The 26,589-nt window shown below is 47.2% G+C and overlaps 1 protein-coding gene across 1 annotated transcript in view; it reads right to left on the reverse strand.

Moving 5' to 3' along the window:
• LOC146860487 (protein regulator of cytokinesis 1-like) overlaps nucleotides 1-26,589 on the reverse strand; it is a 527,922-nt gene that overhangs the window by 52,253 nt on the left and 449,080 nt on the right. The window lies entirely within an intron of this gene.

Below are 26,589 nucleotides of genomic sequence, written 5' to 3' on the forward strand. Positions count from 1 at the left end.
TAATGATGTGAGTTGCCAACAGCGGAACTGGGGAAGCAGGTTACAATCTCAGGTTGTCTGAACAGTTTGTGATTCTGGCCAAATCATTACACTTCCCCCTGCGTACAACACTGAATGTGTCATTGTGTAATGTAACTGATGAGCACTTAAAGTTCTCCAATACTACTGGCTGGTGTTAGAACTATGGAAAAATTTAGGACAGAACAGGCACTCCAATTCCATCAGATCGTGTAAAAAACATAAAAGCAGCAGCAATGAGTAAGGTGATGGTGGGGGGCAGGGGGAGACACATCAAGCAGGGAATGGGAGATGGGCAAGCAACAACAGGGGAGGGTGGAAGGAAGCAATAATGAAGGGGTAAGCAATACATTAATTGAAACAGGATCAGCAACAAAAATGAATGTGTCATTGTGGAATGTAACTAGTGAGGGCTTAAAGCACTCCAATACCATTGGCTTGTGGTTTGCGCTATTGCAAGATGGAGGACTGAGCAAGCACTCCAATACTGAGACAAAAAAAAACAAACGAGAGACGGCCTGAAAACACAAAAACTTCTGCGGAGTGCTTGAAAACTAAGAAAAATTGCTGCGTAGACAGGGCGCAATGGAAGGAGACATACTTAGTTCATGCGACATGGGAGGGTCAAACAAGACAGAAGGACATCCGCATGCCATGAAGAATGGCAGCAAAGAAAATAAGAGCACCACTGAAGTTTAACAGAAAAAGGAGCTGGGTGGCAGTAAGCCCACAGAAAGAACACAACACTTCTCAGGCGCTTTCTAGCTGAGACCTAAAAACAATAGATTTCGCACAGGCAAAACCTGCTGGCTTCACCAATGCTGCTTGTGTTTAGAAATGGGAATATTAAGTGATTTACCCATGACAACAAAATGGGGAGCAGAGGCTAAGGAGATACGGTGTCCTTTCAGGAGAGGATCTGGCATAAGGTCCAGAACTGCCATACAATGGAGCTGGTAAACATGGGTTAAAGTTTTGGCGTTGTCTTAATATCCTTGATTTTGGCCTAATCACTTAATCTCACTGTGCCTAAAAAAATGAATGAGTCCTTGTAGAAAGGAACTGGTGCTAATGTGAAGCGCTCCAATACCTTCTGGTGGTGTTTGCGCTACAACAAACTGCACAAACAAATGTGAAAAACAGTCGGTGGAGGGGATCTGTACAACTGAGTTCAGCATGGGCAAATAGGGACGGGCGGGAGGTGGACGTGCAACCAACAGCAATTGCGGGCAGCCATGGGGAGATTAAGTCATTTGCCCATCGAGGCTAGGGAGGCAATGTGGTATCCTCTTGGGAGATGATATGGTGTAAGGGCCAGAGCTGCAGACTATGTAGCTGTAAAACCAGGTTTGAGTTTCAGCGTAGTCTTAACATCCTGGATGCAGGGCAAATCACTTAATCCCCCTTGCCTACAAAATGAATGTGTCCTTGTGGTGCTAATTTAAAGCGCTCCACTACCTTTGAGTGGTGTTGACGCTATATAAAACGGCACAAAGAAATCAGAAAGAATCAGTGTTAGGCTGGTTTACAGTAGTGAACATGAGGAAACACAACACATTGACCAATACATTAAATGGGCTACTTTTGTCATGGACACTAAGGGGCAAGCAGACCTTGATGAAATCAAGACTCATCCTGTCTCCTTTGAAGAGAATTCAAATTAAGCAACAATGGCTAACAGAAACTTCACTGGCGAATGTGAAAAAGAGTAAGAATGTCCCGATGGGAGAAATTTGAAGAAATAGATTCCCCACCCTATGAAATGAGAAGCTACAACGCGAGACACGAACAGGTCAATCAATTCGCACAGGAGAAAAGTGGCTATTCAATTACAGCAGAACACACATGTACTTTAGAAGCTCTGACATGCACTGTGATGACGCATACCTGATTCACTTGAGGTCTGATTTTCCAGCTATAAACACCATAGCCGAATGACCACATATGGTGTAAACACACACACCTAGTATCCAGACACGTGGAAAATAAACAGTCTACATGTGTGCCACGTAATTGTAGCACATCAGCAATACAAAAACAGGACATTAAAAGGGGAGAACAGCACCACTCACAAGAACAAAATAGACCACTTCGGGGGTTTAAAGCATCGACCGTGTCGGGGGAAATGGAGATTTGTGGACGAGGCAAGCACCAGGTGGTGCGAGGGAGCTAGAAGAGACGTAAGGGAGGAGGTAGGGTAAAAGGAAAGCAGCAACAAAGTGAAAAGCAGTGCCAGGGGAGGAGGTTATCTGTGGACTGGGCACGAGGGCGGGTGGGAGGAGATCGGGCTGGTAAAAGCACAGGCACTATGTAGAGTGCTCAAAAAAAGAAAAAAGTAGGTCCTAAAAACTGGAGCAGTGGATGTTTACAAGTACTTGCTCTCGGGGGGTGGGCTAAACAGCAGAGGCATGACCATGCATGTAAGTGGCAAATGGTACCAAAGAAAATGAGACAGATGGAGCGAGCAAATGGGAAGCCTGTAGGAAGGCTTAAGTGCACAGATTAAACACAAGTCTCTTCGTGACAGCGCATGCACGGTCTAGCAGAGACCTAAAAAAAGAATTGTGAGCTGGCGTCCAATCTGAAATCTTGCCTCTTTACTGTTTTTTTTCTCTCACCTTTTCTCTGCAGGCATTAGGCTTTCTCACTTGCTCCCTCACAGAAGTAAGGTCAGCTACCATCACTCCAACGTAAATGGCATCAAAAGTTAGTGCATGACCTAGGCATGTCTTTTTTTGGCCTGAGCAATGGATTCAGACATACAACCTTAGCTAGAACTAAAAGCCTTGGCTGCATTACAGCAAGAAGTTATTGTAACGTATAATTTAAAAATCAAGCACTACAAGAAGAGATTGGAGGTGAAAATCTGGAAACGGAAGGATTATGAATAGATGATGCAGCTAGAGCTAGTATGGCCCCATAACCTCTAGATCTGCCTGTACAAGATACATAGGCTTTACGATACCCAGTGGTTAGAAACAGACCACCACCTTTACAACTGAAACGTCCATCTAATTATATTGCCTCTTACTTCATGCTATTTGCATTTCATAAGTAATGAATGAATGAATGATTACAGTCTTATATAGCGCATAGCTACCCGAAGGCATCCCAGCGCTTAACTCACTAGATCTTGAGGAAATCAGGCAAACAGGAAGGTTTTTAAACTCTTCCTGAACCTGAGATGGTTAGCTTCCATTCTGATGGAGTCGGGAAGTTTGTTCCAAAGGGTGGCGGCTTGAAGGGAGAAGCGCCTGCCTCCCATTCGCACTCTCCTGGTTCTAGGAATAGCAATCAGCTTCTTATTTCCAGACCTTAGAGCTCGTCCTGGTAGAAATAAATGAAACATAGATTGAATCAGGGAGGGTCCTATTTTATTAATAGCTTTATGGACCGTAGTCAGCGCTTTAAACTGTACTCTTTGCTGGACAGGCAGCCAATGTAGTTGACGCAGTGCTGGCTTAGCAGAAGTCCGACGAGGGATATCCAGCAGCATTCGGGCCGCGCAGTTCTGTACTGTCTGCAAGGTTTTTATGGTAGCTTGTGTGGTGCCTAAATACAGCGCATTCGAATAGTCCAAGCGTGAAAGAATCAGCGCCTGCACTAATATTCTCCTGGCCTCAAACGGAAGGAGTTTAATTATCTTCCGAAGTAGTCTAATGAGGGCATAGCAGGTTCCTGCCACCTTGCGAGCCTGAACACCAAAGTTCAGGGCAGGATCAAGCCAGACCCCCAGGCTCTTAATTTGTTCTTTAGGTGGCGGTGGAGGGCCCAGATTAGACGGCCACCAGTTCTCTACCGTATTGGATGGTTTATAACCTAGCAGCATCACCTCTGTTTTTGATCCATTCAACTTTAAGAAGGATCGGTCCATCCATTCCTTAACTTTATTAAGGCACAGGGAGAGGTTCTCAAATGGGGCACCCTGAGAAGCCAGGGAGATAAGCTGCGTGTCATCTGCATACGTTACCAGCTGTACTCCCCAGGGCAACACCACCTCAGCCAATGGCCTCATATAAATGTTAAATAGGGTAGGGCTGAGAGAAGAACCCTGGGGGACACCGCATTGCAGACGCATTTGGGGGGGAACAGGCATCATCCTCAAAGTAAACCAACTGCATTTTCCAAAGATCAGACCAAAAGGGCGTTTGTTTTATCAAACTGGGGCAGAAACGAGTCAATACATCATTTCCATTAGTAGAAAGAAGTGATCCACTTTTGGATGACTTTGTTGATTTTATAAAATGAAGGACATTATTTGGCACAAAAGCGTATACTATGGCTGGAGGCAAAGCTATTCAAATCTAAAAGGAGCACATGGGTTTCTCATGTACATCACCACATTCAACGTGTTAGTCACATAAGCAAAATGGTTAGAGGAGTATAGGGCCTTGTTTTTAGGTCTCGCATAAGGCAGTGCATGCGCTGCCTCTACGAGGCATCAAGTAATTAGTATGTTAGGTGAAACTCCGTGTTATTTATGTTGCTGCTTGCCATTAGTTAAAGTTTGTCATTGTATGTGTTAGATTTGTTTTATTGGCAGTTAATGCGATGCAGACTTCCGTTTAATCCGGAAGCAGCAGCGCCTAACTACTGTTTTCATCCGCGGGGATGATGATGATATGCAGTCTGTATGTCCAATCGCACTCTTTCCGTGCGCATATCCTCTCTCTCTCCCAGCTACGGGTGACAAGGCAGAAAAGTAAACAATGATGTCCTCGTGTGACAGATCTCTCCTTTGTTCGGTGTGTAGCAGTAACGATGTCTGTAAGTCGAGCACCGTACTTCACAAGCAGAGCAGCAAAACGTAAAGCACGTATTAGCACAGCGCCCGTGTCACGGCCACCATGCTTCCAGTTTCATAAAGCTCAATGGGCGCCATGCTGAGGAAAGAAGGCTCAGACTCTTCTATTAAGCACCGGGCACCAGGGGCTGGCTATAAAGGAACCGACTCGGGCTCTAAGCCGCTTCAAAAACTCACGGGTGAGCAGGTACATTTTCCAGCCCCACACGATACCGGTTTCAACCATGGCGGCCGCATCTTTACATGGCTAGAAGGCTGGGAAGGATGTGCATCCTTTAATCCTTCTGCGTGTGTGTGCAAGTTGAAGAGGAATCGTACTGCCTTATTCAGTCAGTCCGGGTTGAAAAGGTGTCTTCAAACATTAGCAGCCTCGTCTCACCATGGGCGCAGACTTCTGCAGCGGTCAGGGCTCAGCTGACTGCATTGATTTCTTTACAACGGAAACACGCTGCGGCTGCCCGAGAGGTGGTACCAATAACTTTCATAAGGCCATCCTGCCCGTACCACAGTGTAGAACCAGCCAAATGAATCCAGGGGTGGTGCCTACCCGGTGTTGCTGTATTTCAGCAACTGGTGCCACACCACCCACCCCCGTTAGTGCCACTGTCACCTTTTGGCAGCATTATCTGCAGAGGATCACAGCGGATGCTGACTGTTCTCTCGAATCAGCGCCATCAGGTAGGGGTATAAATGAAGTGTAACAAAGGGAATTAAGCACTTTCTTTCAGGCACGTGTTGTGGCCTCTCGCTCACAATTGCTAATCCCGAGATAGCCAACATAACCCTTCATCCTCATTAGGTTAACTATTGTTTAACTCGATAATGCCCACCCCATCTGTGTACAGTGCTGCAAAACAACAAACTCAAAGAGCAAGCGCTATAGTAAAAGGTGTCATCGTGAACGATTGCTGACTTAGAGCTGTGGCATGTCACATAGCTCTTCATCCAAGTAATACGTTAAATCCATAGGATTCAAGTAAAATTTCGGGGAAAGCAGTATATTTCACTCAAACATATAATGTAGCTGGTCCGCGTGGGCCATCAATCTGGTCGTGACAATGCTTTATTTTATAAGTCGGATTGAAGGAACTCTGTAAAGTCGTTTTTAATTTAGTTTGTATTGCCGGTTTTTATAGGTGTATGCTTTCGGGTAACGTTTCAAAGGAGTGCTCATAAAATGTGGTGTAATGAGGCCATACAGCAGCTCCGCTCCCCCCTGAACGAACGCCTTGCGTTATTCAACAGGCCACCAGGCGGCACTGCACATGCGCAGCTCTCTGGAGCTCTCTGGAGCTGTGGTCAGATGCTGCGGATCCCGTGTCTGTCCAGAGAGGAGGTATCGCGGTGCCCAGGATCACATGGGTCAGTGACGAACAGAGGATCAGCCCCTACCTAGTGGTGTCTGTTTCAAGTTTGGCTTATGGATACGCCATTGAAGACGTATGCTTCCTGGAGTCCCTTATAATGCAGGCCCATTGAAAATATCAGTGAGTGGAAAAGGATTTCTTATAGGGAACCCCTGGTGACGCATTGAGAAATCTTTGATACAGTGCGCTATATCATGGCGTACACTGGACGAAGAACCCCTTTGGGTTTAGCTGCCGGGCACGCCTCTGCTGGGGGTGATAAACAGACACAAGGAGACGCAAGGAGACGATGGACGGAGGGCTGAAACTTTTCAGACACTCACCCCCAGTCACAGATCTTCGTGCCAATATCAGCAACTGTTGTCACATAACACATAAGTATATAAATAAACTACACAACACTTTTGTAAGTGGAGAAATATTGCTGCAGGTTTATTAGCATAACCAATATGCAAACATGGTGGGTTATCTTATGGGCGATCCCAGGGCAGGCCAGCCCCTATGCCGCTTGCCCGTCTGATAAGCCTAAAGTACACCGTGGCAATCGCCAATTGGTGTATACCAAATATTGGGAGGGACCACCCCTCCCATCCGTGGACCACCAGTCACCTTGCTTACTCACGCCCCCCCCCCCCGAAAGAGGTGGGCGGAGCGTATTATGGCAGCCCCCGGTTGCTCAGACCCACAACCGCCCGTAGGACTAACGGGGCGCCGTAGTTCTTCCAGGGGACAACGCTAAGACATCCCTGGGTATCCTGGCTTAGCACCACGCTGTGCTGCTGCATGAAGTACCCCTTGGTATCAGCAGATTCTGGATTGCCCTGTAACTCCTCCACAGCCTTGGGAGTGGCCACCGTCACTGCCAGGGCCCCCCACCAAGGTAGGCCTTTTTACCTACAGCATGCTGATACCGGGCTTCTCCCAGGTCCAGCCAAAACAAGTCTTAGCCCAACCGGACCGGCGGCCAGCATGCACCATCAGGACAGGTGCCCCCATCCTTTCTAAACTCCCCGTTGATTTTTGACTGAAATGACCCGAAACCTATAACTAGGCGTTGGTCCAATGTTACCTTTGCATGGCTGAAGAACAATACCTTTGACAAGACACTCCTGCCAGGCAGTGCCAATGCGGGAGGAGGTAAGAGTTGACAAGCTCGCCTTACTTCCTCTTTCACTCAGTTGTCTGAGTCTAGCACTAGTCGGAGTATGTCCATCGCATTCTGTCAGTCACCACCCAATGTGAAGTCTTGCCCTCCCAAAATTCTGCTAGTATACCAGGGAGAGAAAGGACAGAGTGACCTCAGAGGAGAACCAACGTGTAAAATTCCTCTCTATTTTAAATACTGGGAATGCCAATTGTTCTCCTGCTATTTTGTAGCCCAAAAGTGTTACCCAGGGGTTTCCCTTAATCATATGGACCATATCGCCCTCGTTGGATGACCACTTCCACAACCTGGTACTAAGTGAACCTACCAGGATCTGCACCTGAACCAGAGGTCAGACCCAAGCCCCTCTAAGTTCTGCCGCTCGACCTGCCTGTGAACATGAATCCCAGGGCAAACCACAAGCATCTAACCCATGCTTGCCATGCCTGAGCTAAAACACCTCTGGGAGGCAAAACACAGGCTGACCACCTAAATGCATTCTGAATGTTCGCTGACAACTGCCAAGGGAAAGCAACTGGTGCCATGCCATCAAATCTCAATTCCCCCTACTCTGACTGCAAAATGTGCTCTTGTGGTTGACCGGATTAGTGCTCCCTCCCATCCCTATGATTATGGAGCCGCTGCAGCAGATGCTAATGATGGGATAACGAGCACCGCTAAACAGACATGGAGTGATCCGGAGAAAGAAAAGGTTGGACCACAACCACCACCATATCCCGCCTGTAATCAGTAAGGTTTACGTTGCCATCTGCAGTAGTGCAGCCACAATTTGCCGCCATCCAAATTGTGCAGTATCCTGTTCTGGGCAGCCCCCTACATTCTTCCACTAGGCATCTCTGCCTGATGTAAGTGACCTAGATAAAATGTCTCCCTGCCAGGCAGCCTGCCAGTGAAAAATACATCACCTACACCGTGAGTACCATACCTGCCTTTGCGATTTCGCTCAATTCTTGCCTTGCCTTCCTACCTTCCCAGATGATCCAGCAAACTTTGCTGTACTCGGTCGACTGACCTGACCAAACATCAAACCCACCAGTTTGGGCCACATAACCTGCCCCCCAGACTCTGCTGCAACAACCAATGAGCAGGATATGACAGAAGGGAAGGGGCTCCCGGTAGTACTTAAAAGTTTCCTACTGCCCAACCAGCTGTGCCCCTCGGAAGGCTACCACAATCGCTTTGGATATGAGCTTCACTCAGCACAACCCTTTCATCCTGGACCTACCTCCAAATTGATGTGTAATTGAGCGCGCTGAACCTTCGGGGTCAGCATCCAATCTGACCAACAGTGGTGGGACCACTCCTGTCTACTCTAGTACTCGTCGTCCCTGTTAACCTGGCACTGTCTGATGTGTGCCTAGGTACATGATCCCCTTGCATGGTGGCCTGCCCGCGAGACAAATATCCAATACACGACGAGTACCACTCCCTGCCTTCGCTAGAATCCTGCCTGGCATTCATGCATGCCCAGATATACCAAGCGATGACGGCTCTCCTCATTCAATTGACCCAACCACAGGAGCTTGTAGACACCCCCCCAGCATAAAACCAAGGTGACAAACAGGGAGATAACAGTCAGGCTAACCCCAATCTGCCGAAGAAGGACCCACCACACGGCTATGGCCCAATAACAACCATCCCGCAGCAAACCGACACTATGGATGACAACAGGAGTCTCACACTCAACTGCTCGTCTACTATCGAATAAATAACAACGGACATCCTTTCCGCATCTGACGCGAACGCCGTTTCAGAAGCGAACTGGGACCCCAAGGCCTCTAGCATCGGTGCAGACCTTGGCCCTTATGGTGTGTGAGATCTTTGCCCACTTTAGTGTGAGCCTGGCCCCGCGATGCATACTTTCTTCAAGACGAAAGCACACGTATACCACCCTAGCTGCACCGTGCCGCTGGGTCATCCTACCCTATGGAACCTTTCTAAACGACCCAGGAACATTGACTCAACCTCAACACCAAAGCTTAAATCTTTGCTTAGCCTAGGTGCGCCAGATGCATGCCATACTGAGCACATGTCGCTGCATCCCTATATTAACTACAATTCGCACCACCTACCACAAGGCCAACTATTGACTAACCAGCTGAGACCAGCAAAATCGAATAAAGCACAGGGTCACAGTGCGCGTGCCAGACTTGGAAAGCAGCAGACATAATGTAGCTGAACAGGCGATGTGCACCTAGCGCTGGCGATGACGCCGACCACCTTCTAGCCGGCTGCCGCTAAGAGCCCCTTCCTTGCCTGGGGGACCCTGAAACACCGCCTACCTTACACCAAAAAGATCCAGGCGGGCTGTGCGTTACTGCACACCGGAAAGAACGTACACTGCGGCTTCGTTGCCGGGTTGAAACGGTTACTAGCCCCTCCCCCTGGAGTCCATAATTAAAGCAGGATAACCGTAGCAGGCTGGAGATGAGCAAAAACAAGGAGTCTGGGTGACGCAACAGCAACGTATTCGTGCATGTTCGATTCTGTCGCGCGGACACGGGCACCAAGCTCATAACGACCGATACAACCAATTAAACGAAGAGCCCACCTCTTCGCTGACACTAATTTTTGTCAAAATTCCCCTAAACGGGTGCTGACCCAAGCTGATTAAACCTCCCGCCTCACCTGTGAGGACCGCACAGCCAATCCACTCCCACCGTGCTGACCAGAGTACGCGGATGACAATCTCAGCAAGGCACCCTGCCAATTTATGTACGCACACCCCATCACATTAATCTGGGATTGGCTGTAAATGACAGAACAACACCAATATTCTAGTTGGATTCCCCGCCGACTGACGAGAAACGCACGCGGCTTGCCAATGGACAAAGCACGCCTCAAGTAATTTCAAAACCGCGAAGCATAACCGGGTGCAGGGCTGGAACGTTATGCCCCCGCTGCTCATGCTCAATATCTGTGAAGGGAACACAACAATAAGTACCATGTTCCAACCGGGTAGGTAACTGTGCCGAAACCCCCAAGGCTTCCCCCCGGACAGAGCACCTAACCAATCCCGGAACCGTGCGGCACGCCACTGCGTACGCGGGCCATCTAGCTGGTCCTGATAGGAGTCGGTGGGCGCCCTAACAATGCACCGCCAGCCGAGCGCATACCCGCTCCCATGGCCCAGCGAGCTGCACTGCGCAATGTCCTTGGAAACTACATGCACTGCAGGCTGACATTGCCCCCCAAACTTTACTATGCACAGTGCGGAAGGCGACAACCGTGTCTTGTGCTGCTCCCCTGTGTAACAAAGCCCCCTCGTAGTCAAAGCCCCCTTAATCACAGTACAATCAAGCCTCAACCGTCGGGCCCTTGACGCACAGGGCTACACCCGGCGTCTCTGAATTGCGACCTTCCGTGCGACTGGAGACACGCCATGTGGGCAAATTCCCCAAAGAATGTACCCCTCAGGCGTCAGGTTTTCCACTGCATTTTGCTAGCGTACACCGTATCTCCGACACGCGCGCTACGGCGACCGGTGTTATCAGCACAAGGAGAAAATTTTCACCTTATTTGTACTCCGATGATTGCAGTAGGCTTACATGTGTCCGCTTTTTGTGAGTGCAAACTGAACCTGGACCTGACCTCCTCCCATCTGCCAGCTCACGGGCATGGGGGATAAAAGACCATGTCGCATAGAATGACAGAATCTAGAACTCCGTCGTGGAACCCAATAGACCATAGTCGGCAAACTGACAGGGAGCCCCGCTGTCCCTGAGCACCGCGTTTACACTGCAAATTCAGACGCGGGGATATTTAAGTCATTTGCCCAGAGTCCCAGGAGGTGGACGCGATCACGAGGTTCGATCCCTGGTATCCTGCACCTAAGACTGCAGCTAGCTTAGGAGCACTGCGCAACCCTGGCGCTCCACCCCCCCTACTGTAGTGCCTAGCCCCTCCACCCCGGGAGTCTGGCGACTAAGAGGTGCCGAGGAGGCGCCGCCCCGCAGCCCACAGCATGCGGACCTCTCGGCGCCCGGCATCCCTACTGAAAAGATTACTTTTACCAGGCTCCACAGAGCAGGGGCGAACAACGAGGCGGTGAAAGCAGCGCGAACTCGACCCGGAGGATTGGAGCGCTGGCCTGAGACCGTATTAGCATTACATATACAGTCATGGGGATGTAAGTGATTTGCCCAGAATCACCAGGAGTGGACGCGACCCCAAGGCTCCATCCCTGGTTAACCAGGTAACCGCTGTGATGCCGGTTACCACTCACGCCGCCAGAGCGGCCGCCCGAGTTAGAGGCCCATCATCGACTGCCCACACTGACCTAGCACCTGCTTGCACAGTTATGCGCGGTGAACCCTTTCCTTTAAACAGCGGAGAACCTGCGTTGCATATGAAACGATTGCTGTGAATTATCTGCAGGACCACTTATGAGAAATGGGAGGGTGTCACTGAGATTATTTGCAGTAATAATAGTGAACTGTTGCAGTGCATCAATACTCGAAAAACACACATGACTATCCCTGAAGATGGGGGGGTAAATCACATTAGAAATTGAAGGAGGGTTTTATAAATAGAAGCTTGTGTCATTTGAGGAATTATAAGCAGGCCCCTGCTGACACTTTCCATCGGTCTATTTTGTCTGAATAATACAGCCAGTCACTGCCTCAGATATACTTCACCGAGGATGCAACTTCAAGGGAGCTCATGTTTCAGGCTTGTATAGCGCAAACGCAGAGCGCTTTTCATGGGCACCAGTTACATTACACAGGATATATTCCTTTTGAATAAACGAACGTCGGGCTCAAACATGTCATCTCAGATTGAAAGGTCGGCTGCTCTAGCCTTACGCCACAACCTCGCCCACTAAACAAGCTACTTATTCCCTTGAGGACTGCAGACTGCTCTTCCTGCATTAGAGAGACCCGCCAAACCAGCTACGCCGAAAAATCTGCCTCCCTTACTCGATGAGGTTTTCAGCCCTGCTTTTACACCCGCAAATGGCGCTGAGGAAAGTGGCCTTAGTGGGAAGGATTCGATGTGTTCCGGCCAGCAAATTAACCGCGAGTAAAAACATTAGCTACCTGGTCATGTTTTTCATTTGCGCCCTATATGCCACTTTCTCACGGTGATAAAATGTCTATCCACGCGCCGGTCTGCTTATTGTTCACCCCGCAATGATACGTTCCCTGCCAATGGGATCGTGTTTCAGTAATTGCACCTATGGTACCATCAAAGCCGGCGCTAGCGGTGCCTTCCCACAGTGCCTCGGCCAGCGCACGGGTTCCAGCACCTCCCATCCCAAAGGAGCTGGTGACTGTCCAATGCGTACCTACTTCCTGTATCTAGCGTGTGGCGCCACTATTGGTTTCTTAAAATATCTTGCTCATGGTATGAGTGCCAATAAAGTCATAGACAACAATTATCCTAACGGCCGAGCCCGCCGGACCGCGGTACAGGCTGCTGTGATTTTGAAATGTAAAACCGGTCTAGCAGAAAGTGCCGGCATGCCAGAGGTGCCTTCCCACAGGTCTGGCGGCATTGCCCATCGCAGGGATACCAGCACATCCTCTCCCAAAGGTGCTGTTGACTGCCCCCGAATGTGCGCCTGCTTAATAAAGCAGAAGAGGAGGCTTGTAGTCTGCCTCCTTTCTGTATCTATTATGTGGCACTATTGTTGGTTTCTTTGAGCCCTTGCACATAATTGTATTGAATACGCGTGTGAAGCAGTGTATAGGAAATGTTACCTAAGCCAAAGGACTCAAAGTGTAGGAGTCTCATGTCATCCCTACTGGTAGGCAGGATAGTTTAAGGTTGCTTGGTGTGGAGAAGCACAAGCTCAGTCGATTTCTAGCCAAATTAACCCTTTTTGCAACATTAATCAATGTTCTAATAATGTATGCTTTGCGGTGTGTATGCAGTTCTAGGATGAACGTTTATAGCTCACTGTTGAATATTAGGACTTTAAGTTATAAATTGCAAGTAACAAAAGGATGTCTCTTGTGAAAAACAGCAACCTGCTGACCTATTTACATCATACGCACTCTGTAATCTACTTGGCACACGTTCTTTGCAGCAGGCAAATTAACCCTCTGCACTAACTCCACCAAAGTCAAAACCTCAACTGTACAAAATGCTGATCTCTCTCCAGGAAGATAATTAATCACATGAGTTATCTTGACATTTATGTGAGGCCTGGAAATTGCCGCGGAAAGAAACGCAGCATCAGGTGCTTCAAAAGCATAATAAACTTCCAAACACGGCGCCCCCAAGAAGCCAGCACCCGGTGCGGTGGCCCCGGTCGCACCGCCCTAAATCCGGCCCTGCCTGGGCCTCCTACACGCAATCCATGAGCTCTACCACTGAGCTACACCCCCTGGCATAATGACGACCGAGCTCCCCACCACATATGCCTTAATGAAAAGCACCGCACAGGGCCCTCCCGGCCACGCAACAACACCAAGGGCATCACCCCGCCGCTCCATAAAGACTCTCGCTCTCAACAACCACCAACACTCACCGGGATAACCGGGATCACGGAAAAACCCGCCGCAAGACCCAGAGTAGCGAACGGCATCAAGGCGAGACGAGAGGGACAAGAGGGCGAGGAAGGGGCGGGGACAGCATAAATACCCCTGCCCCTTCCTCCCCGGAAGTAGCCATTTGCTGGACGTCTTCCCTGGCCGAGCCCAGGGGCTAGACCTCCCACCCCCAGTGCCTTCCTGTGGCACTAAGGCGGCCGCCCTTTTAGGGGGGCTGCTAAGCAACCCCCCCGGGCAGCCTTGCAGGGATGAATCCATCATTCTTCTTTAGCTCACTTCGCCACCTCAGTTTAGACCCAGCTATATGCAAATCAGTCTTGACCCTGTGGAACAATCCAGCCCGAACCGCCAAGCCAGGTCTTTCCTGAACTGGAAACAAGCATGCTGGGACCGGTTTCTGGGTAACAGGGCACACGTCCTATAAAAAGAAGTGGGGGGACTGACCAAGTTTGGCTGTTTGCAAGTGACACCATGACGCGTACCAACACAGCACATGACGTCTTGAAGCGTGGCACCCACATGGCATCACAGCAAGTGACCTCACTAAAAAGACTCTGCATTAGGATGAGTAGCGCTATTAAAGAAATAAAATGGCGCTATTTGTATTGTTATTCGTGTAAATACTGGGACAGACCATCTCATCTGACATGCTTACAGTGCGTGCACTTATATACAGGGACTGAAAAAAGTAAAAAATATGCATCGCTTAAGTATCTGTGAAGAGATAACAAGCGGTTTGCTTTTGTTTCCTCTTCTGCCTATAAATATACATGTTCATAATGGAACAATTGTTATTCTTATTGGGTCTAAATTACAGTGTTGCATGCGACACCCAGCTGCTTCAGGGAACTATAAAGGCAAAGCACCAGGCTATCGTCAGAAAGCCAAGGGGGTTATTATGCAAACGATTAAAGCAGCAGAATTTGAGTTCAGCGCACGTGCACACAAGGTCATCTTCTTCACTCTAATGCCATTGTAAGTAGAGGATCCGTTCTTAGCTGTAAATCAAATGTAACACCCTACCAGTCAGTATCACACTATGTCTCTCATCTAAGCCTCAAAGCACTGTAAACAAGCTTCTGCAATGCAATAATTCTCGCATTACTAAAAGTTTAAGCTATGGGCGTTGCCTTATTTGCAATGCCAATAGCTCAAACTTTCAGTAATGCGAGACCCGTTGCATTGCAAATGCTTGTTTTAATTAAAGTCTGAAAGGTTATCTGAAAGATATTTTGGGCCAGGGGGTTTATCCAGTTAACAGGTCAGCATAACTGATCCAGTCGTTCAGTTCTGATCTTTATTAAATTACCGTAAGACAGAAATCTAAAGATGAATCTAACATGATAATCCAACCACCTAAAATGATCAATGATTATCAGAACAAAATCCAAGCGGGTTAAACCACTGCATGATGGCGGAATAATGGATTAAATTTCAAAAGATAAAAGATGCAAACAAAATGTATGCTTATATTGTAGACCATGGCATTTTATTACACATAAGGGCTGAACAAGAGCATTTCCTGCTAAACAGTTGCAGGCAACTTACTACACGTGACAACCGAAGAGACTGCATTGTTGTGTGAAGGGTCCAAGTCAGTCTTGGCTCCTTTGGTCAGTACTCAATCTACTGGCACTTGCATAAGAACGCTATTGACTCCGACCCTTCAGGATGGAAGGGACAGACATGGCAGGTTAGTGAGATTCAGGAGTCGCATGGAATTTTACAGACATTCACTTTGCTCTTGACATACAGATGCCCTTAAAAACTGAATTTCTAGAACCAGTAAAAGTAGATGATTGCACCCCTTTGTCATTTTGCCCTTCATGTTGCTACACCTGTGAGATTACACTGAACACGTTTTGATTCTCATCTGGAAGCAATATAGCTTGATTTAACTGACACTCCAGTTTAAGAGGCTACTTAGAATGTCAGTTAACCTTACAAAGGAGTGGATGCATTTGTCTGTATGAAGAGTACAAATGCTCTTGGAATATTGAAAAACCACCTGGACAGCAGTCCTATTGTAGTGTGAAAGCCCGGCTAAATCATTTTGTATTGCTTCCTGTGAGTCTTCCATTGGGTAAGGGATTACATTCTCTGCATGGTACACAGAATATTAAAGATGTTTTCAACAGAGGGCTAAAATACTATCCCCACATACAGAATACAGTTGTCACAGATTTGCAACCAGGTGCTCCTATTCATTAGGAAAGAATGTAGTCATTCTCAGAACCCAAGATTGAGCATGCCCTAGACTGAACATGCATGTCATACACCTTCACAGTGCTCGGAGTATTCCCTCTGCTATTTGCATCCAGAAAGGAGGGAATTACACACATGCACTGATTTCAGGGGGTTTAAATTGAATCTCCATAAACAATCATCAGCCTCTTACACCTGTACTACTAAATCAGTAATGAAAAGCCTATATCTTCAGGGTGTTTACCCTCTTGTCGGAGTCTGAAAGGGTGACAAACAGAAGACAGTATTCTGGCCCAATTTGGTCTGTTCTAATACCAGGTCATGCCTTTCAGACTCTCGAATGCCACGGTGTTATTATATAATACTTCATCAATTTAGAACTTTGGGGTTAAGAGGACTTCTGTATTGTATTTAAATGACTCTTAAATTGGAGAAATCTATTTAAGCTGCCCGTGGATGCCCTCAGAAGATATGAGGAAGTGGTGGACATACTACGGAATGTGCACTTTTACTATACACATTTAAGAGGGAGAAATGGATTGGGGGAGTGGGAATACAGCTGCAATTACTGGTGCCCCTTCCGTGGGGCATTACTGTTTGATATTGCTCTGTGCCTTATAAAACCAAGTGTTAAAAAACAAACAAAAAAAACTGCATTCTATACAACTATGTGGACGACTCCCAGATTATTTTCGGTATGGAGGATTAACTACCTCCCTGTAAAACATTCCAAATACTATGCAGTACATCTGGAACTGGATGGCCAATAACCAATTGAAACAATGCTGATAGACTAATTTTAATTCTACAATATAAAAACTTATATTGGCCATATGAACTGGATCAGTCTCCCATCCCTAAGCATCAACCCAAATGTCTTCGAGTCATCATGTAAATCGGACCCTAAAACCTCAAAAGGTGGTGGGAATCACGTCTTGCATACTTATATTGAGTAAGATAAAAATAGGGAGGTTTCTCTCAGATGAATCCTTGAAAACATATTCTAGCCTAACTCCCTCCCTCTACCGGGGCTATCCCAAAAAAATGTTTATTAGATTACAAATGGTCCAGAATGAAGCAGAGAGACTTCTACATAAGGTGCCAAAATACTCATATTTCACATCTACTTATGGAACTTCATGGTTTGCCTGTGGAATATAGGATCAAGTTTAAGAATTTTTGCCTTACGTTCAAACCTGTATTAGGTAGAGGGACATAAATTCCTAAGGATCTTTGTTTCTCTTTGGCATCTCTGCTGGCGATCCCTAGATTTAAGAAAATGGTACTGGAGAGCTGCAGTGTTTATTTGGCTCAATCAATTCTGAATTCACTACCAATATCACTGGTCGCAGACCAATTATCCTTTTTCTCATATAGATTTTAAGTAGCTTTTCCGACAAGCCTATAGTAGTCACTAATTGCCTGTCCTCTGCTCGGTCAGCAATTCACCTCAAAGTGGCCAGAAACTGCTGGTCATCATACACTCAATGAATATCATCATACCATTATGTTTATATAGGTACTCCCAATATAAGCTCAGGTAGTAACCAAACCTTTCACCTATATTTCCCCTGCCAATACACTGCATAACGAATCTTGGGACTGACCTTTTACCTTGTTACGGTACTACTTACAGGCCGTTGGGTTTTTCCTGAAAACTAGCCTCATTCATTATGCATTAGGATTCTTGGAATCACAGCAGGACTACCATCTCTTGCATAATTATGTACAAAGGTTATTCCTTCCGTCATCCTAGTGCAACATGACACAGCAAGGTAGATCCCCCGGGGATACCATTCTGGGTATATAATCACCATATCTTTGCTGAGGGAGGAAAGGAGAAAATTGACTTCCATGCTGACACACTGACGCAAGAAGCAGAGGTTCCTGCACGCAGAAACTTCAGCTTGCAGTGGTCTGACATCCCTCGCGGGGTGTCCATCGAGACCAAGACGGGGTCCCACATCTCACTTCAGGTAATGGGGTTCACATTATCCTAGAGGGATTCTTGGCTTTACACCTACATACATGCTAGGTACACTTAGGTACATCTAGATAGGGTCCCATCGTAGGAGTACGCATTATTACAGTCCTGTATTTTCATACCTGCCTGTATTCATTATTTTAGCACTATGGTGGGAATCTACTATCCTTTTACCATGCTGGTGCTTATAATCATTTATATCTGTTTCTGTCTTATGGTTGTTTCACCACACCTATTTTATGCTCGAATGACGCTGGTTCAATACTTATTGAAAACTTCCCCACCGTTTATTCTGTACATCTCTGAGACAAAGTGAGTATAAGTGAAAGAGCGAAAAGAATTACACGGTTTCCACAATCCCTGATGGGACAGAGTTATCATGTTTGATAGTTGCCAAAAACTATATTCTCCTCGGCAAGAGGAGTCTTCAGTGACACTGTGAGCTAGCTAGTATTCAAGCGAACATACCCGGTGGGGGTGTCTGGAATCAGTCTAGACCCCAATCCCACAGTCTATGCTGTCTAAACGCGTAGATCCTATATAGGTTTATAGGAACTACACGACATGGTGCCGCCAACATTGGTTTGGTACTTATTTAAGGGTCAAATCTGAGTAGATTAGTAATGCTATTCTCAGAGACCCCTACTCACATTATTTCCAGAGACGTCTGGAGTGGGAAGGGAACAATCCGCCACTGCTAAGTGGGCACATCCTATGTATTAGCTATAGGTTTATCAAGCTTGAAGGACAAATATTTCCCTGTTGTGCATAAAATCTCAGTTTCCTTTAAACTTGCTCCCCATTTCAATAATGGCAGAAGACGCCACTGCGCTAGCACAAGGTTCGACTGCAGCAAGGGAGGAAGAACAAAAAATTGAAATAAACATTTCAGAAAATGTCAGAACTGTCCTTACTTTGAAACTAGCAGACTATGGAGTCACAGCTAAGGGTGGGACTAACATTTATGATTGAGGCACACAAATCATATAGAACAGATATTTTATTAATGGGTTAAGTTCCCACAAGCAGATGCACACACAAATACATTTCATTCTTACACTGAAGATGAAACACCAGAAGAACGCTGTCTATAGGAGGACATTGTGATTCCACTCATCTTCCAGGAGCACATAAACTGGTTTAAAGGCACCCTCCCACACACAAAAGAAATAGTGAGACTCTGTCCACTTGGTAGATATGAAGCAACTTGGCCAGTCCTAGCGGCTTACACACCACATCCAGACATTGTCACAATGCCTGCAGTAGACTTACATTCACTTCACAAAGAAATAGTAAAACTTTACAGAAACCTGACAGTTTGTGATGAGAACACACTTCAGCCAGCAAGGGCTACACCAGCAGGACAAATTCAGGGATCTACAACTAAAATAACACCACAAACGCTACACGCAGTTATGGGTAAAATGCCCACTAAATGTGAGCAAATGCCATTCTGAATAGGTCAAAAAATAACACAACTAGAGGCAGGGTTTCCACACGCAAGCCCTCAAGAAAAACAGAATGCTAACAATCTGCTTGCCAATGGGGATAGCTCCCCAGATAGAGGATTGTACCTCTTGGGGTACAGTTTTTGCTGCCATATATACCAGAACTCATGGTATCCCTTTGATAGCAGTAATACCAGATGTATTAAAACAAATACAGAATGAGTATGGGGTAAAACCTGCACAGAACTTAGGGACGAAATTGTTAGGAAATTTTGCCCAGGTATCAAATATATTAGCAAACAATGGGGGAGGCAACAGCAGTGGCAATACGCCAACCCCCGAGGGATTTCACTCCTTTAAAACAGGAGTGAATTACCCAACATTATCAAAGACACCTATGCCAAATTAGGTAGAGATACTTTGGGAGCTAGAGCAACACAACCTCAACTGATGGGTGGTCCCGAAAGGGAGAACACCAAGCAAGCACCTGATTCTTCCAAGAAATGGGATTAAAAAATAAAAAGAAAAGAGAAAATAGATCACAATCCAGGGGTTGATCTCTTCAACAGGAGCCATCCAAACGGAGGTACAACCTTAGGAATCGTGATAACATTAGAAAACCTGACGGGTATCAGGATACTGATGCACGTTCCTCTCGTTCCTTTCAGGATTCATCAAAAAACTCAGAGGGAAGGATGGTCAGAACACAGACAAGAAGAGCGTACAAAGTCCAGAGACACGACACGCGCTTCAGACTATACTTCCAAAAAAGAAAAAAACAAATCAAAACCTCAATTTAAAAAGAAGGTAGCAGGTCTTAAAGTTAGACATGCCCAGAATTCTGAAGACTCAACTTCTGAACGGGGAATGGGCTCTGATGGATGCTAGACATCACATCAGAAGTAACAATAGCTCGCCAAAACTTGATGGAATTTCTAGTGACAGCGGAGTTGAATGAACGTTTCACGGTGGAAACACCTGATACAAGGGTAAGTGTCTCACATAAGCTACAATAAATAACACTCCAAATGGAGGGGGACAGACCCAGACAAATTAAAGGTCTCTTTTGGGAGACCAGACTCATGGATGACATCCTTTTGGCTGAAAAAGATTGGCCGCCTGAAATTGTTATGCAGTGCCCAAAGGGAAAAACAATTTTTTCCGGCTTTTGCGGACCTCGTTCCAATATACTTAAAACATACATACGTGCAGGAGTGGGCAATAGCACTTGCCCCAGCATTATATCGCAATCAAGTTTAGTGGGATGCTGAGTCACCTCACCATGTAATCCCAGTTAAATCGACTCCAACTCCACAGTGACAGTACCCAATAAAACAAGAAGCAACAAGAGAGGGAGATCTTTGATCAAATTGAATACCAAGGTTAAATTAAAACTTGCACCTCTTCAATGAATAATCCTTTGTTTCCTGTAATGAAATCCGATAATTCATATTGTCTAGTTTTAGACTACAGACATCTGAACACATGCACTAAAACATTTGCAGTATAGAATGCACACAGTGCCACATTAATGAATAACATTGTGCAGAAACAATATAAAACATTAGATATCTCAAATGGATTTTTCTGCCAAAATATAGTGCCTGAAAGCAGATATTTAACAGCATTCACAGTGCTCGGTTCTCAGAGTCAGTTGTGTCGGCTCCCCAAAGGGTACAAGAACAGCCCTGGGTTGTTCTCAGATAGGGTAACAGTTACTTCAGAATTTGGATGACGAGGCATTGTCCTATGTAGATAATATTTACATAGGAATATGGAGAAGGATGGTGAGGATGTATTCCGCCCTTACGTCTCTCCTCTTCTGTTTCCAGTCTCCACAGGACCAGAGTGTGCAGGATCCGGACGGCGCCTTTAACAGGGATTTCCTGGAGTCCCAGCTGTCTTACGTGACATGGTCACATGAACCAATCAGGGTGTCGACAGACGCCAAAGCTGGCTTCACCGGCGACTTCCCAGATAGAGGACGGCAACAGCTGGAGTTGGAGGAAGGAACAGACGCTCAGAGAAGCCACAAGAGCGATCCAGGAAGTGGAGGCATCCTGGCGTCCAGGATAGAAGAACGATTACAGAAGGACACTGGCAGGAGGACTCTGGCAGACGAGACAAGGAGGGAGTCAGACCCCATTCGGCACTACGGGTTGTCCAGTCACACTCCAAGAGGAGCGTGGCTCTCGGAGGTACATGCGTGCATCCGTAACATATTTCGGAGGAGCTCTAGGGACACTGACAGTCCTCCGGTGCAAACGGGAGGGGGTCAATAGTTGCTCCTTGCATAAACCAGCATTTTTGCGCCAGGCCAACAGAATAACTCTAGCAATTAGAGCGACACTGATGGAACAAGTGGGGGACTGTTGAGCTTTCCCCTCACTCTTTATCCCTGCACAACTGTTAAGAAAGGGATAACACTGCTTATAGAGTCCTTTGTTCTTTCCCGGAGGGACGTCCTGAGACGCAGACTCCAGGAAGGAACATCCCAGACGCTCCTGTACCAAAGGAAGAATAGACAGGAACTGTGTTTGTACCCTGAAAAGATAAAGCTATGCTAAAAGACCCCTAAAGTCTCTGCTGTTGTTTCTCAAGTGCCACATACAGCTTGATACTCTGAGCCGAATGAAAGCCATGCTTTTGCAGAAAACCATGCCCTTAACCTCTGCCTGAGACACTTTTGATCTTCAGGTCGCTAGGTCCTCAGCTGAGATACAGGCACTAGTACAGACAGACCTTTCCATTTCACAGAAATAGTACAACGTATCTTTAACATGTCCGATACGAAGGCTATAGTACATCTATTCAAGACCATAGGTTTGGGACTGTTAATCACATTTCAGACAGTTTTTGAAGTGATTCCAGCATTTATACACTCCATATTTGGAATCATTTTTGGAGGGCTTGCGCTAATCCTGTTACTAATAGCAGGAATACGGATTGTTAATTTTCTGCTATGCAATGGACGTCCCAGTCACCAAGGAGATGGAAAAAACGCTCTTGAAATGCCGATACCGTGATCGCATGGTACTCCATCTGGGCACACCTCACCTTCGAGAACTAAGCGAGACTTGGTTCCTATCGTTTCGATCAGTCTGGATTGACTGTTCTGCCTGTCCTCCAATGCCTGTTTTGCGGACAAGAATGCATGTTGGATGTCTAACACTTCCATCGGTTGCGTCACTGGATGTGGATGCTTTACTGGATCCGATAACGGCCCATGTACTGCTGTGTTCTCAGCATACTCCAGTGTTGGTGTCTGCATTCTTTAAGCCTCCACGGGACGCTGCTACTAACACTCAGGCCTTGGATGTCATGCAGGCTTCCAAGCATCGATGGTGGGCAATGCAGAAGATCACCTGTGCTCAATTGACCTGATCTGCGAGGTGTTGCAGGGACCGTCTGCAATGGCAAGCAACAGTGATGTTGCGTCTCCCAGTCAGGACACAAACATTTAGCTCATCGTGTGCTGGGAAAAAATTTGCCTTTTTCAAAACAACTATGTTTTGAATTTTTAAACAGAATAACTTTTTTTATACTGAACAGCGTGGCTTTTAGACGTATATACGAACATATTTATTTATAGACTTCTACAGCTTTTGCTCGAATTTTAGCATTAATTCATTTTTATCTACTTGTTAGTTGTCTGCGTATTAATCATTTTTAGACCTTTTTAGTATGTTGTCCAGTCAGATGAGGAGTGGGTGTTATGTTCCATATAGGTACCCCAATATAAGATCAGGTAGTAACCAAACCTTTCACCTATATTTCCCCTGCCATTACACTACATGACGAATCTTGGTACTGACCTTTTACCTAGTTACAGTACTGCTTACAGGTCGTAGAGTTTTCCCTGAAAACTAGCCTCATTCATTATGCATGAGGATTCTTGAAATCACAGCAGGACTCCTGCATAATTCCTATGTATAAGAGTCCTTCCTTCCGTCATCCTAGTACGACATGACACAGCAAGGTAGATCCCCTGGGGATACCATTTTGGGTATATAAACACCATATCTTTGCATAGGGAGGAGAGGAGAAAAAGGACTTCCATGCTGATGCAAGACGCTGAGGTTCCTGCACTCAGATACTTAAGCTCCCAGTGGTCTGACTTCCCTCAGGTCGTCAATCTTGAGACCAAGACGGGGTCCCACAGTCTCACTTCAGGTAATCAGGCCGACTTTATTCTAGAGGGATACTTGGCTTTACACCTACATGCATGCTAGGTACATCTAGTTAGGGTCACATCGTAGGAGTACGCATTATTACTGTCAAACAAGTTGCTTACCTTCGGTGGCGATATATCTGTAAGAGACAGATTAATTATAGATTCCTTACCTTAGAATTACCCCCCGGTGTCAGACTGGATCCGGAGAATTTTTCATCAGCAGAACCCCTGCGCGTCGAAGGTGGCATCGGTCGGCTACGCGTTAGTCGTCGTGGTCGCCGGCATGACTTCACGGTAGCTACTTAGCTGCCGACCTCGCGCGCTGACATCAGTTCTTCTACACGACATTCCATTCCAGCAGCGCAGAGCCATGCAAGACACTGACCACTGGTGGACAACAACTTGGGCCCTGAAATCTATGTCTCCTACAGATATATCGTTATCTAAGGTAAGTAACTTGTTCATCTGAAAGAGACAGTTATAGATTACTTACCTTACAATAGATAACCCAGCAATACCAACCCCAGAGGTGGGTCTGCGAACCAAGTTCACACCAGAAAGTCCTGGAGAACAGAACAGCCAAAGAAGTCGTCTCTACGGACTTTGCTGTCCAGGCAGTAGTGTTTGGTTAACGTGTGCAGAGATGCCGATGTAGCTGCCTGACGGATGTCATTAATGGGGGCTCCCTGTCCCAAAGCAGTGGTAGCTGCCGTCACCCAGGTGAAATGGGTGCGCAGTCCCACTGGAGGCTCCTACTTTGCCAAAGAGTAGCAAGCTTTGATGCACAAAACGACCCACCTGGAGATGGTCCGTTTGTGCAAGGCCCAAACTTTCTTGGTGCCCACGTAGCCAGCAAAGAGCTGGTATTCCACTCGGAATTGTTTGGTGCGATCCAAATAAAAGGAAAGAGCATGTTTTAGATCCAGAAGGTGGAGCCTCTCTAACTCCTTAGAAGGATGCGGGAAGAAGGTGGGCAAAGTGATGGTTTGACCAATGTCAAAAGAAGTAACCACCTTGGGGAAAAAAGGAAGGTCTAGTTCTGAGGACCACCTTCTCTGGATGAGCAGCCAGAAAGGGAGTCTTGGAAGAAAGTGCTTGAAGCTCACTCACCCTGCGAGAAGAGGTGATGGCAACCAGAAAGGCAGTCTTTAAAGTAAGAAGTATGAGAGGACAGTATGACGTGGCTCAAAGGGAGGGCACATCAGGTAGGAAAGAACCAAGTTAAAGTCCCACTGAGGCATTACGAATGTAACGGGAGGAAAAAGATTAGTAATGCCCTTAAGGAAGCGATTTACAACAGGGGACTTGAAAAGAGATGGCTGATCAGGAAGCCAAAGAAAGTCTGAAATGGCTGAAAGATCGACCTTCGAAGTGTCCAGAGCAGAGCCCTGATGGCCCAAAGAAAGGCGGAACAAGAGAACCTCAGAAAGAGGGGCGGAAAGGGGATCCACAGCGTTTGCTGAGCACCATGCCACAAATTAGTTCCATCTGCAGGCGTATCCAGTCTTAGTGGAGGGACGCCTGGCTCCCAAGATAACATGAGACTTCGGGAGGAAGGTCACAGGCTGTCAACTGTCGCTGCTCAATCTCCACGCAAGGAGGTGCAGGCTGGACAGGTTCGGGTGGAGGACAGTCCCCTGCTGCAGCGACAGAAGATCCTCCCGAAGACGCAGTCGGATCAGAGGATCGGTGCCATGTGTAACAGCTCGGGATACCAGACTCTTCGTGCCCAATCCGGAGCCACAAGGATGACTTCGGCCCGGTCGCGCTTTATCTTCTGCACTCTGGGCAGAAGTGGTATAGGCGGGAATGCTATAGAAGACCGCAACTCCGCATGCCACGAAAAGCGTCGGCTAGCAAGTGCCGACTTGGAAATTCCAATGTGCAGAATTGCTGACATTAGGCTATCTCTTCAGTGGCAAATAGATCTAACCAAGGCTCTCCCCACTGCTGAAAGAGAACTTGTGCCACCTCCGAGTGAAGATGCAATTCGTGATCCATCATGAACCTGCAGCGGAGTTCGTTCACCCTGGCGTTCAGTGAACCTGCCAGGTGTGAAAACCACCAGGGATATGCCCTGATGTTCGAGCCACGTCTAGAGACTGAGAGCCTCTTGACATAGGGTCCACGACCCCACCCCACCCTGTTTGTTGCAGTACCACATGGCGGTGGTGTTGTCCGTTAACACTTGCACTACTCTTCCCCGGACAGAGGGAAGGAATGCTTTTAGTGCAAGACTGATCGCCCAAAGCACCAGAAGGTTGATGTGGAGCCCGGACTCCGCCGGAGACCAGAGGCCTCTGATGTCCAACTCTCCCATGTGGCCGCCCCATCCCAGCAGTGATGCATCTGTCACGACTGAACTCTGGTTTGGGAAGGGAGAGGGATCTGCCGTTGACCCAATCCCGGTTCGTTAGCCACCACTGCAATTGACGTGCTGTGCCCTCCGAGACCTGGATTCAATCGGACAGATTCCCCTGATGCTGTGCCCACTGGAACTTCAGGTCCCACTGCAGAGGCAGCATATGCCACCTGGCATGATCTACCAGCAGGATGCAGGAGGCCATCAGCCTCAGGGTCATTCTGACCGAAACCCGGGATAGAGGCTGAAAGATCAGAATCATAGCCCAAATATCCCGCACTGGCTGCTCGGGAGGACAAAACCCGAAACTGCATTGTGTGCAGAACCGCTCCGATGAAGAGGAGCTTCTGAGAGGGAGTCAGGTGGGACTGTGGCACGTTGATGGAGAACCCCAGCAAATGCAGGAGGTGCGCCGTAGTCTGAAGGTGGCAGACAGCCTGGAGCGAGCCTGCCTTCAACAGCCAATCGTCGAGATAGGGGAAGACTGGAACCCCTGATCTGCACAGATGAGCTGCGACCACCGCCACCACTTTTGTGAACACACGAGGGGCGCTGGTAAGACCAA

Source organism: Triturus cristatus, chromosome 3_1 (genome assembly GCF_964204655.1).
Source record: "Triturus cristatus chromosome 3_1, aTriCri1.1, whole genome shotgun sequence".
Taxonomy (NCBI): domain Eukaryota; kingdom Metazoa; phylum Chordata; class Amphibia; order Caudata; family Salamandridae; genus Triturus; species Triturus cristatus.